Source organism: Rhinatrema bivittatum, chromosome 5, assembly GCF_901001135.1.
Source record: "Rhinatrema bivittatum chromosome 5, aRhiBiv1.1, whole genome shotgun sequence".
NCBI classification, from domain to species: domain Eukaryota; kingdom Metazoa; phylum Chordata; class Amphibia; order Gymnophiona; family Rhinatrematidae; genus Rhinatrema; species Rhinatrema bivittatum.
Window position 1 is genome coordinate 15,786,743 of NC_042619.1, and position 12,187 is coordinate 15,798,929.

Below are 12,187 nucleotides of genomic sequence, written 5' to 3' on the forward strand. Positions count from 1 at the left end.
AGCAAGAGAATAAGCATAAAAATATAAGATTTGCCATACGGGGTCAGACTAAAGATCCATCGAGCTCAGTATCCTTTTGCAACAGTGGCCAATCCAGGTCAGAAGTACCTGGTAGGCTCCCAAAGGATAGATAAATTCCATGCTGCTTATCTCAGGGATGAGCAATGGATTCCTGAAACTCCACCTTAAGAATAGTTTATGGATTTTTCCCATAGGAACTTGTCCAAACCTTTTTTTAAACGCAACTGCACTAATAGCTTTCACCACATCCTCTGGCAATGAATTCCAGAGCATAATTATGCATTGAGTAAATAAAATGTTTTATGGTATAAGTTTTAAATATACAACTTAGTAACGTCATTGAGTGTCCCCAGTCTTTTTATGTTTTGAAAGAGTAAACAACCAATTCACATTTAGTCGTTCCGCACCATTTGTTATTTTATAGACTTCTATCATATCTCCCTTCAGCTATCTCTTCTCCAAACTGAAAAGTCTTAACCTCTTTAGCCTTTCCTCAATGGGGAATTGTTCCATCCCCTTTATCATTTTTGTTGCCCTTCTCTGAACCTTTTCTAATTCTGCTAATCTCTTGAGATGTGGTGACTAGAACTGCACGCACTACTCAAGATGAGGTCGCACCATGGAGAGATACAGAGGCATTAGGATATTTGCTATTTAATTCTCCATTCCTTTCCTAATAATCCCTAACATTCTCTTTGCTTTCTTGGCTGCTGCTGCAAACTGAGCAGAAGATTTCAATGTATTTTCAACGATGACACTTAGGGGCGGATTTTAAAAGCCCTGCTTGCGTAAATCCGCCCGGATTTACGCGAGCAGGGCCTTGCGCGCCGGTGCGCCTATGTTCCATAGGCCTACTGGCGCGCGCAGAGCCCCGGGACTCGCATAAGTCCCGGGGTTTTTCGAGGGGGGCGTGTCGGATCGGCGCGGCGTTTTGGGGGCGGGACGCGGCATTTCGGGGGCGGGCACGGGGGGGGCGTGGTTTCGGCCCGGGGCGGTCCGGGGGCGTGGCCGCACCCTCCGGAACCGCCCCCAGGTCGCGTCTCGGCGCGCTAGCGGCCCACTGGCGCGCGGGGATTTACTTCTCCCTCCGGGAGGCGTAAATCCCCCGACAAAGGTAGGGGGGGGTCTAGATAAGGCCAGGGGGGTGGGTTAGATAGAGGAAGGGAGGGGAAGGTGAGGGGAGGGCGAAAGCGAGTTCCCTCCAAGGCCGCTCCGATTTCGGAGTGGCCTTGGAGGGAACGGCGGTAGGCTGCGCGGCTCGGCGCACGCCGGCTACATGAAATCGGCAGCCTTGCGCGCGCCGATCCAGGATTTTAGCGGATATGCGCGGCTACGCGCGTATCCACTAAAATCCAGCGTACTTTTGTTTGCGCCTGATGCGCCAACAAAAGTACGCGAAGGCGCGCTTTTTTAAAATCTACCCCTTAGATACTTTTCCTGAGTGGTGACTTCTAATGTGAAATCTTGCATTGTGTAGCTATAATTTGGGTTACACTTCTTTAAGTGAATACTTTGCACTTGTCCACATTAAATTTCTTTTGCCATTTGCATGCCCAGTCTCCCAGCTTTGCAAGGTCCTCTTGCAATTTCTCACAATCCTCTTATCAATTATCAACTTTGTGTCATTGGCAAATTTTTTCACCTTACTTGTTCCCATTTCTAGGAAATTTATAAATATGTTAAAAAGCAGTGGTCCCAGTACATATCCCTGGATCACTCCACTATTCACCTTTCTCCATTGAGAAATTTGACCATTTAGCCCTACTTTGTTTTCAATCTTTTAACCAGTTCCTAATCCACCAGTTCCCAATCCACATTCAATTAATCCTACCAATAGAGGACATCATTGAAAAAACAATGTTTAGCCATTATGTATCTTGACATAATAAAACAACTACTAAACCAAATGGAACTGGTAATTAACATCGATAAAACTGAATTCTTACACCTAGAAAGAGAGAATATAAACATTATACAAACTGCAATAATACTCGACAGCAACCAAAAAATCGATTTAGCCGAGAAGGTATGCAATCTCGGCGTCATAATTGATACAGAGCTAAACCTCAAACAGCACATATCACTAAAGGTTAAAGAAAGGTATGCTAAACCTATGGTGCTTGGAAAGCTAAAACCATTACTGTCTCTGCCAAACTTTCACACTGTGCTTCAATCACTAATATTTGCAAGCACTGACTACTGTAACGCACTACTGCTTGGTTTACCTTACGCTACGATAAGACCACTGCAAATATTACAAACCTCCGCAGCGAGAATTCTTACTGGAAAAAGCAAAAAAGATCACATCACAGATACACTCGCCAAACTGCATTGGCTACCCATCGAACAAAGAGTTCAGTTCAAAGCACTTTGCACAATACACAAATTGATTCACGACGAAAAAGCAGAATGGCTGAACACAGCACTTCGAGTACATGTACCACATAGAAATTTAAGATCAGCAAACGAAGCTCTCTTAACCATTCCATCTGTAAAAACAGCAAGACTAACCCAGGTCAGGGAACGCGCACTATCACTGGCTGGTCCCATATTATGGAACACTATGCCCCTCGATCTAAGACTCCAGAGAAATTATAAACTTTTCAAAACAACCCTCAAAACCTGGCTTTTCAAACAGGTCTTTTACTAAGAGAACGGTGCAAGCATATAAATAAGAAAGAGCAGGCATATATATGGCACCCAGCACATAATCTCCAGATACCTACCTGGAAATTATTTTTATCCCACAGATAATCGTTGTCAGTAATCCGAAATGATGAAAATTACCACTTGTACTCTCCCATGTGAGTTTCATTAATGAAATTCCATGTCATAAACCAAATAGTACTTAATGTTATTTGTTACCGGATACTATTGGCACCCTCCTTGTAAAGTACGATCTTTTTCTTTGCTATAGGTGCCCTATTATAAACCGTTATGATGGTAAATAACTTAATGACGGTATAGAAAAACTTTTAAATCAATAGGACACTGCCCCCATCTCATCAGGTTTTAATTTCCTCAAGTCTCATTGCTAAATGCTTTCTGAGAATCCAGATATACTATATCAGCTGGCTCACCTTTATCCATATGTTTTATGCCATCAAAAAAAATGTAACAAATTTGATGAGGCAAGGCTTCCCTTGCCTAAATCCTTGTACTATTATGCCTATCTATATGTTCAGAAATGTTATTTTTGTTCTTTATAATAGTTTCTAGCATTTTGCCTGGCAGAGATGTTACTCACTCGCTCATATTCAAATGTTGTGAACACATCCAGTGCTGAATTCTGCAACACAAATGGGAGGGGTCCAGGGGTAGGGAGGCCCCTCTCCTCTGACCCTCCGATATGATGCGGCCGTATCAGAATGACTGCCCGCAGGAATTTAGTTTAGCCACTGCTGTTGTAATAGCAGTAGGACACTCATGGCCTGGTGCCAGCCTTGCTAGCTCCTGCCAATGGCTCTACCTCAAAGGTATAAATAATGCACAAAAAGAAAACATTTTTCAGTGGAAAGCAAGTTCTAAAGCAAGAGAGATGATATCCAATTCAATGGGCTAGGCTCAGTACGGCGTTAGGTTTGATAGAGTCATGCAGTAGCCTCCCAGTGGAAGTGGCAGAGGTTAAAACAGTATCTAAATTAAAGAAAGTCTGGGATAAGCACAGAGTATCCTTAACTACAAGGATATCAGGGTAAAGACTCTGCAGTACTCCATCAGGAATGGGCAGACTGGGTGAGCTTTAGATATGTAGAAACTTTGCTCTTTGCTTGGCTGGTCAGTGCGGTGGCTGAAAGAGAAACCCTGTGCAGTAGATTAATAAGAGTTTTGATTTGTAAGCCGAGAGGGAAAATGCCAGCTGACCTCTTACCAATGTCATGTTCTGTGAATGAGTTTACAGATTTGCTGGAATAAAATTGACTACGGGATTCAGTGAGCTCAGGAAGCCATCAAGCAAGGAACTTTGTACCTGGAATATTGAACTCCGATAAGCATAATTCCCCTGACTAGATCACTTCCCGTTTGCTACAAGAGCGGAGAGAAGGTTAAAGGCATTCAGACTCCTTAGTTAAGCCAGATTTATTACCTATGGTGGCCATGTGACTGAGATACTTTCTTTAGGGGAGCCAGATTAATAATGAGATACAGAGCATGTTGCCTCAAGGTCTCTGGCTAAACTGTAAGCCTTGGACTGGAAGTTATTACCCTCTGAGAACTGTCAGGTGCCAAGGTGAAATGAGAGCAACCAGCCTCTCAGCCTTGTAAGGGAGGTTAGCCAAAGTCCAGGAATTAGACATTCTGAAGAAACTCTGAGAGTCACACATCCTGTTAACAAAGAGCTAAATCAGACTTTGAATACGCATTTGTTATATAGAAAAGTGTGGTGGTATTTTACATTTATTAACCCTCTGCTGCCCTGGTCCTTCCACACTCAAACTTGCCCATTCTCTCATCTCTCTTCAGGCATGGGCCATGCAACTAATTAAGTCACAAGAAGACTCCATGAGTTCCAGAGCATTTTTCTACGGATATTATTATTAACTACACAACAAAGCATGCTGGGATTTGTAGTCTGTTTTGCTGTTGTAAAAACTGATCTACGAGCAGCAGCAGCTGTAGCCTACCTCCATGTCATATTTGATCAATCCTGTATTTCTAACTCCCAATCAAGTGTCAATCTGGACCTTTGCTTTCCTGCAGAATGAGATTTGGAAAGCCAGGACTGGATCAATACCTCATGCCAGCATTGTCATTGGTCAGAGTGAGAGTCAAGAGGCAGGAGGTGTGATAGCACAGATTTAATTAGGAGATATGGCCAGGCCTGGCGCCACTGGGTGTGCAAACTGTGCAATTGCACAGGGCGGCACACTCAGTGGGATGGCATCAGGAGCAGGGAGAGGCCTGTGTTGCCACCAGTGGACCCGATCCCACCGGTGGCGGAAGATTTTCACTTTTTCTGCTGCCGGTGGACTGTGTCCACCGGCTGCAGAAAAAGCAGGAAGCAGTTCCGTACCGAGGGTAGCGGCAGGGGACATGTCACTTTGATTGGTGGGGATGTGGTGCAGCTCATCCCACCACGGCCCAAAGAAAAATTCACATTCAGGTGCCCCTCCTTTCTGCCTATGCAGCCCTGGAAGAAAAACATTGCTGGAGCTGCACAGGCAGGAAAGAGGAAGAGCATTGGCCGTGTGCAGAGGACATAAGAACATAAGAAAATGCCGTACTGGGTCAGACCAAGGGTCCATCAAGCCCAGCATCCTGTTTCCAACAGTGGCCAATCCAGGCTACAGGAACCTGGCAAGTACCCAAAAACTAAGTCTATTCCATGTTACCATTGCTAATGGCAGTGGCTATTTTCTAAGTGAACTTAATAGCAGGTAATGGACTTCTCCTCCAAGAACTTATCCAATCCTTTTTTAAACACAGCTATACTAACTGCACTAACCACATCCTCTGGCAACAAATTCCAGAGTTTAATTGTGTTGAGTGAAAAAGAACTTTCTTCGATTAGTTTTAAATGTGCCTCATGCTAACTTCATGGAGTGGCCCCTAGTCTTTCTATTATCCGAAAGAGTAAATAACCGATTCACATTTCCCGTTCCAGACCTCTCATGATTTTAAACATCTCTATCATATCCCCCCTCAGTCGTCTCTTCTCCAAGCTGAAAAGTCCTAACTTCTTTAGTCTTTCCTCATAGGGGAGTTGTTCCATTCCCCTTATCATTTTGGTAGCCCTTCTCTGTACCTTCTCCATCGCAATTATATCTTTTTTGAGATGCGGCGACCAGAATTGTACACAGTATTCAAGGTGTGGTCACACCATGGAGCAATACAGAGGCATTAAGAAATTTTCCGTTTTATTCACCATTCCCTTTCTAATAATTCCCAACATTGTTTGCTTTTTTGACAGCCGCAGCACACTGAGCTAACGATTTCAATGTGTTATCCACTATGACACCTAGATCTCTTTCTTGGGTGGTAGCTCCTAATATGGAACCCAACATTGTGTAACTATAGCATGGGTTATTTTTCCCTATATGCATCACCTTGCACTTATCCACATTAAATTTCATCTGCCATTTTGATGCCCAATTTTCCAGTCTCACAAGGTCTTCCTGCAATTTATCACAATCTGCTTGTGATTTAACTACTCTGAACAATTTTGTGTCATCTGCAAATTTGATCACCTCACTTGTCGTATTTCTTTCCAGATCATTTATAAATATATTGAAAAGTAAGGGTCCCAATACAGATCCCTGAGGCACTCCACTGTCCACTCCCTTCCACTGAGAAAATTGTCCATTTAATCCTACTCTCTGTTTCCTGTCTTTTAGCCAGTTTGCAATCCACGAAAGGACATCGCCACCTATCCCATGACTTTTTACTTTTCCTAGAAGCCTAGGAGCAGTAGAGATTGTAGCAGGGCCACTGAGGAACCCGTCCTGCGGCAACCTGTGAAGAGGAGGCTAAGAGGTGAAGCCCTCTATAGTGTGTGTGTGTGTGTGTTTAAGAGTGAGTTAAGAGAGTGTGTGAGAGAGAGAGTGAGTTGAGAGATTGTGTAGGAGTGAGAGCCTGTATGATCGGAGAGACAGCATGTGAGAAACTCTGTGTGAGTGTGTGTGTGTGTGTGAGAGAGACATATCATGTGAGTTAAGAGCCTGTGTGTTTTTGTGAGACAGCATGTGAGAATGAGAGCCTGAGTGTGTATTTGAGGGAAGAAAAGAAGAATACAGGTGGATAGAGAAGAAACAGAAAAAAAAAGAGACCCTGTGAAAGGAATTGGCAAAAGACCAAGAAAGAGAAGGTGGAACAAAAAAGCCTGTGACCATCCAATTAGAAAACTAAGATCAGACAGCAAAGGTAAAAAAACAAAATTCAAAAATTATTTTTTTTTGTGATTGGCACATGTAATCTTTGGGAATGTGCAAGAGTAGCACTTTCTCTATGCCGATCTCGCAATGTACGAGATCAACATGGAGGAACTGGAAGCCCTGAAAATTTTAATACCTCGGGGTCTGCACTGAAGAGGCAGCAATCGGCGCCTCCCCTGTAGCCACACGGCAGCAATGACAGTGGCAGCAGAGGAATGAGAGAGGCTTCAAGTTTGCTGGTAAAAGAAAGAGAGGGGGGTCTGCTTTCAGTGTGTGCATGTGTATGAATGGAGGGGTGTGGGTGTGTGTGTGCTGCAGGTGGATTCCAACCTGCCAGAAGCTGAAATGAAGATGAGGCCTGACACTGCTGGTAGGTCCCAATCTAAGAAAAGCTGGAGACTCCTGCGTGTTTGTATGAGAGAGAGTGTGTGTGTGTGTGTGTATATATAAGAAAGAGAGAAGAAAGTTTGTGCATCCCTCTTCCACTAATTCATGACAATCTTGGGGTGATTGAAAATCAAAGTTCCCAGGTATGGAGAGTGTGAATTTTTAAAATCCTTTTTAGTTTATTTTTCAGGTGTTATTTGCTATATCTGCTGTTTTGAAATATTTTATTGGTGTTTAGGACATTAAAAACTCATATACATGTTTTTAAAAATTATTTGAAATAGTATGTTTTTAGTATTATGATTATGCATTTTATGTCTTGATTTTATTGTTTGAGGAATGGTGATGGTTCTGTTTTTCCCTTGTTGCACTGCATACAGTGTCTGGCTTCTTGTGGTTTCCAGTTCAGTTTTAGTCTGCACGTTTATATTTCTACTTTATGGTTGCTTTATTCTGTATTAGGTGAGGGTCTGTTTATGTTCTGCATGTGTGACTGAGGGGGGGAGGCATTCTCCTAATAGGAAGTGTATTAGTGTTTTAGTGCTTTTGGAGGGTCAAGCCCACACCCAACACACATCACACATCACAATAGCTCTAATTCCCTATGAGTTCCAGGTGTCTCTTTTGCAGGGATTTCTGGTTGGTTGGCTTCACAGCAGTGCATGTAAATATAATGTAAGGGATATTTTTACCACAGAATAATGTACTTTGATATCTTCCATGTAAAATATAAATGCATAATTCTTAACTGTGTGTGGAATGGGGTAGGGGTGTTGTGCAAGGCTATAAGGTTTGCCTGGGATACTTAATACCCTTGCACCAGCCATGGGTTCGGGGTGTGTGTGTGTGTGTGTCAGTTTTTAAAGTTTGTATCACTGAAGGGAGATGGGAGTTTTTTGGGTGGGCCCAGGACAGAGAATGACTGAACGTCGGGGGAGGGGGGGGGGAACAGCACAGTAATTGTTGGCATAGGGCAGCAAAAAAGCGAGCACCGGCCCTGGATATGGTCCACAGGCGTTGCTTACCCAGTTATGAAAAGTTGGAGAGCTGCTGCAGCCAATGCGCATGCTTGCCTGCCACCTACTGACTGGCTCTAGCCTTTATATGCCAGTCTGAATATCTAATAGATTGCAGTACTATGCAAAGACACCCCAGCAAGCTCAGCAGTGATATTTGCAGTAAACCTTGGCAAATTTTAACATATATGGTAGGCTTAGGTTTCGCTAAGTCTGACACTTCTGGTCTTTCATACAAGACAAATCAAAAGGAGTAAATTAGTTGATCAAAATTCACTAGGGTTTTTTTAACGGCCAAGCACTCCTGGAGTGCCACTAGGTGTCAATGTTGTTGCATTAAGAAGCCAAAGCATAGTTGAGCTAGCCAAGTGGCGTTTGGTTTAAGCTGCAGTGGACATTTTCTATTGTTGGTCAAGAGGATTACTAAATTTCCTTACTACTAGTACTATTACTACTATTAGTCACTTGAGGTACACAGCACTGTACAAAAGTACATAAGAGACGGTCCCTTCTCAGTAGAGCATACAGTCTGATCAAGAGAGAACGAGCAAAATAAACTTCACTCTTGGCTCTGTATTCAGCAGACATGCACCTAATGTTTTATAAGGTGACTTTCTAATTACTGGAGAAGCAGTGAAAAATGTATTCTTTTTCTCAGTTATAAAAATGAATAATCCATAAATCTGTACTAAACTTATATTGATTTCAGGTTGATGGTCACTTCAGTTATGTAGTGTTGCTTCTGCATTTATATAGAGTCATCACTCACCTTTATTTCACATTCCCATATCCCGAACCATAAACTGCTTATAAAGCAACCACTAGATTAGTTCTAGAGGCCCTCGGGAGAAGAAGGCATTGATCTTTCTGCTGCCCAGCCTATGCATTGGGCTTGGTAGGAGTCGTCAAGAGGGAGAAGAGCATGTAATACTGACCTGGCTAAGAACAGGAAAACTCGCAGATGTTCCAGAAACAATCATGAGATCTTATTTCGACCTTGGTGTTCCAATGCATTCTAGCCTTGGTAGTCAGGAAAACCCAATCCACAATGCAGTGGGAGCTACCAAAACTTTGAATATGGGTGTGACTGTCCATCCTGAGGAAGGAATGGAGTTTGTGAAATCCTGAAAATGGTGGCCACTTCAGCAAATGCCATATGCCTCCCACAGGAAGTGATCTGTGGGACCCTTCCAAAGGGAAGTGTGGACAGTTTCACAGCTTGGAGTCTCTTTACAGCCAGGCTACAAGCTGTATCTTGCTTTGGCTGAAAAAGAAATTGCCTGACCCTAAAGCGAAGGACGTATCGTTGAGGAGAGTGTGTTGGAACTAAGCTTTAATCATGGTGTAACTTTGCTAGTGGTTAGGCCTCCTCGGCGTGGAACCTAGAATCTAGCGTGATGGCCATTTTGGGGGTAGGGGATGCCTGAATTAGTTCATTAATCACAGCTCTTTTCTATCAAGAGTGTGAAACATTCAGTTTAACACCGTGATCCTCTGCTTCACGTTAACTACCTCAACAGATCTGAGGGCTGTGATCATACTTATAAATATCAGAATCAGCCCATTGCAACTATAAAAGCTGATATTAAAATGATAAAATGTCATTGTTCTGCAACCTGCACGAAACACTTTTCAGTGAATCAGCAGGTTGGAAGGCACTTTATGAACTCCCTGATGCAAAGAGGTGATGTGACCCAGTTTCTGGCAGAAGACTTTTGGCCAGTGGACCTTGGGATTTACAGTCCTGCTTCTACCATTTGACATCAGTACTGCAGGTACCAGAATGTGTCGGGAGATGAGGGTGGGTAAAAAGCCAGGAGTGGCCAGTTTCTCCCTGCAGAACTCTGAGAACTATTAAAATGCATTCAACTACAGAATTGTCATTTTAACTTTCTCTCAAATAGATTTCAAACCAATTGTAACCACATTCTGTGTTGAAGACCATTTGGATAGCTGAATTTTATCTTTTACAAACTTATTTGGCAGGAAATGTATCTGAGGAACTGTGCTGTAGATTTATACCCAGAGAGTTAGAATTAGTTGTTATATTTAGTTTTTATTTACAGTAGCTTGATGTCCTTATCCTTCAAATGCTGTTTAGTTTGAGAACTTAGGTTCATATCCCCTGGTCTTGGTCAGGATCTGTGAACAGGAGGACCCTTTGACTCAGGTGGTAAGAAAAGGTCAGACAGAGGCAGAAAGAGAGAAAAATCTATATGGAAAGCCTCGATGAAATGGGGAAAAATAAAGAATTGTATTCCCAATTGCAGTAGCTTTCCAGCTGAAGGCTATTTTTACATCTATTAACATGTTATTAGTGTGCGTCACCATTCTAGATGGTATATGGGAGAGCATTCCTCCTCCTCTCTGCAGTACAGCTCTGCACCTGTAGCAGATAATAAATGATTCCAAGTTACAAGCTTGTATTCCTGTTTTTATAGGTGTGTGCATGTTGGCAGCATATGTTCTAGGAAAGTGATTTGTACCAGCATGGCATTTGTGTGCACCCGCGGAAAGATTTGGAGGCTTTTACTGCATGACAGGGGGAACAGCCTTATCAGGTTTCACAAACACATTCTTGAGACGGCCGCACGATTTGAGGCTTAAAATAGCCTGCGAGCCCTGAATCGCCTTGCCAAGCCCAGACAGTTTCCTGGATGCCAGGAGAATCTGCGACTGGGCTGCTTAATGCAGATTGTGATGTACCTGGAGGAGTATCCCTTATTGAGGGGCGCCATTTTTTGACAAATCTGTCTGTGTAACCCCTTTTCTCTGTTCTATTAAGGGAAGGGCGCTGCAGTTCTTCCCCTTAGCGTTGAACCTAAGGCACTGCAAATGTCTCTGGAAAAATTTACAGTTTGTTGGATGACTTTTTTTCCCAAACTGATCTCTTTACTAGGAAATGATGAGAAGAAAGTCTTTACAGAAAGCAAAATCTTTACAGATTACCAGTGAATGGTTACCTGGATTTGAATTCCTCTCTTCCCAGGAACCTCTTCTGGCAGTGTCTGCCTCAGGCACCAAGCACAGCAATGCAGTAAATGATGGAAGAAAGAGATCAGATTGTCTCTTTCAGTCTGCCCAGGATATGAGCGCATAAATTCCTTCACCCATTTCTTAACTCCAGTGTGCCCAGAACCTGTTGCAAAGATAACCTCCTCCACCCCCCCGTGGAAGGCTATTTCAGCCAAAACCCAGGCTACCCTCCATCCATTACTAAGTTTTCTAATAATCCACATGGCTATCAAAACACGTGAAGCCCTTGCCCAAAACATCCGGCTTCCCTCTGCTCATTAAAGTTTAGGTTTTAACTACGGTCACTCGTGCAGGTTACCCTCAAGGCCTTCTGGGAAGCCTGATGGAGTCTTACCACTGCTGCCTTGGGATGTAACTGCTGCTTCATTTAAGTTACTTCAGACTGCTGCCTTCAAGAAAAGGCTTTTACTGACTGCTAGCCGCTGATAGATGGAATAGATGGTGGTCCCATGGCCATGCACAGAGTAGTTGAGGATTGGAAGGAACCCTTCTCCCAGAAAGGCATTACCGGTGGATGCTGTGGAATTGAATCATGTCCCTTAGCCCCCCATCTGTGTCCAGGCTCAGCTGTTTCTCTGGCTATCTATCCTGGGTACTGGAGGTCCTCCCTCTAAACTAGGTGTAATAGCTCCAAATGCCAAACTTCCAGAGGTCCATATTCAAAGCTGTCTAGACGGATAACTCAAATGTTATCAGTGTAAATGGCAAAGTAGGCACATTCAGCAACTTATCCGGCTAACTTATAACCAGCTAAGTAGCTGACTGGCTATGATGTAGCCAGATAACTCCTCCCTGGAGCACCCTCTTTTTGTCTGGCTAACTTAACCGAATATCACATATATCCTTCAGCTGGAT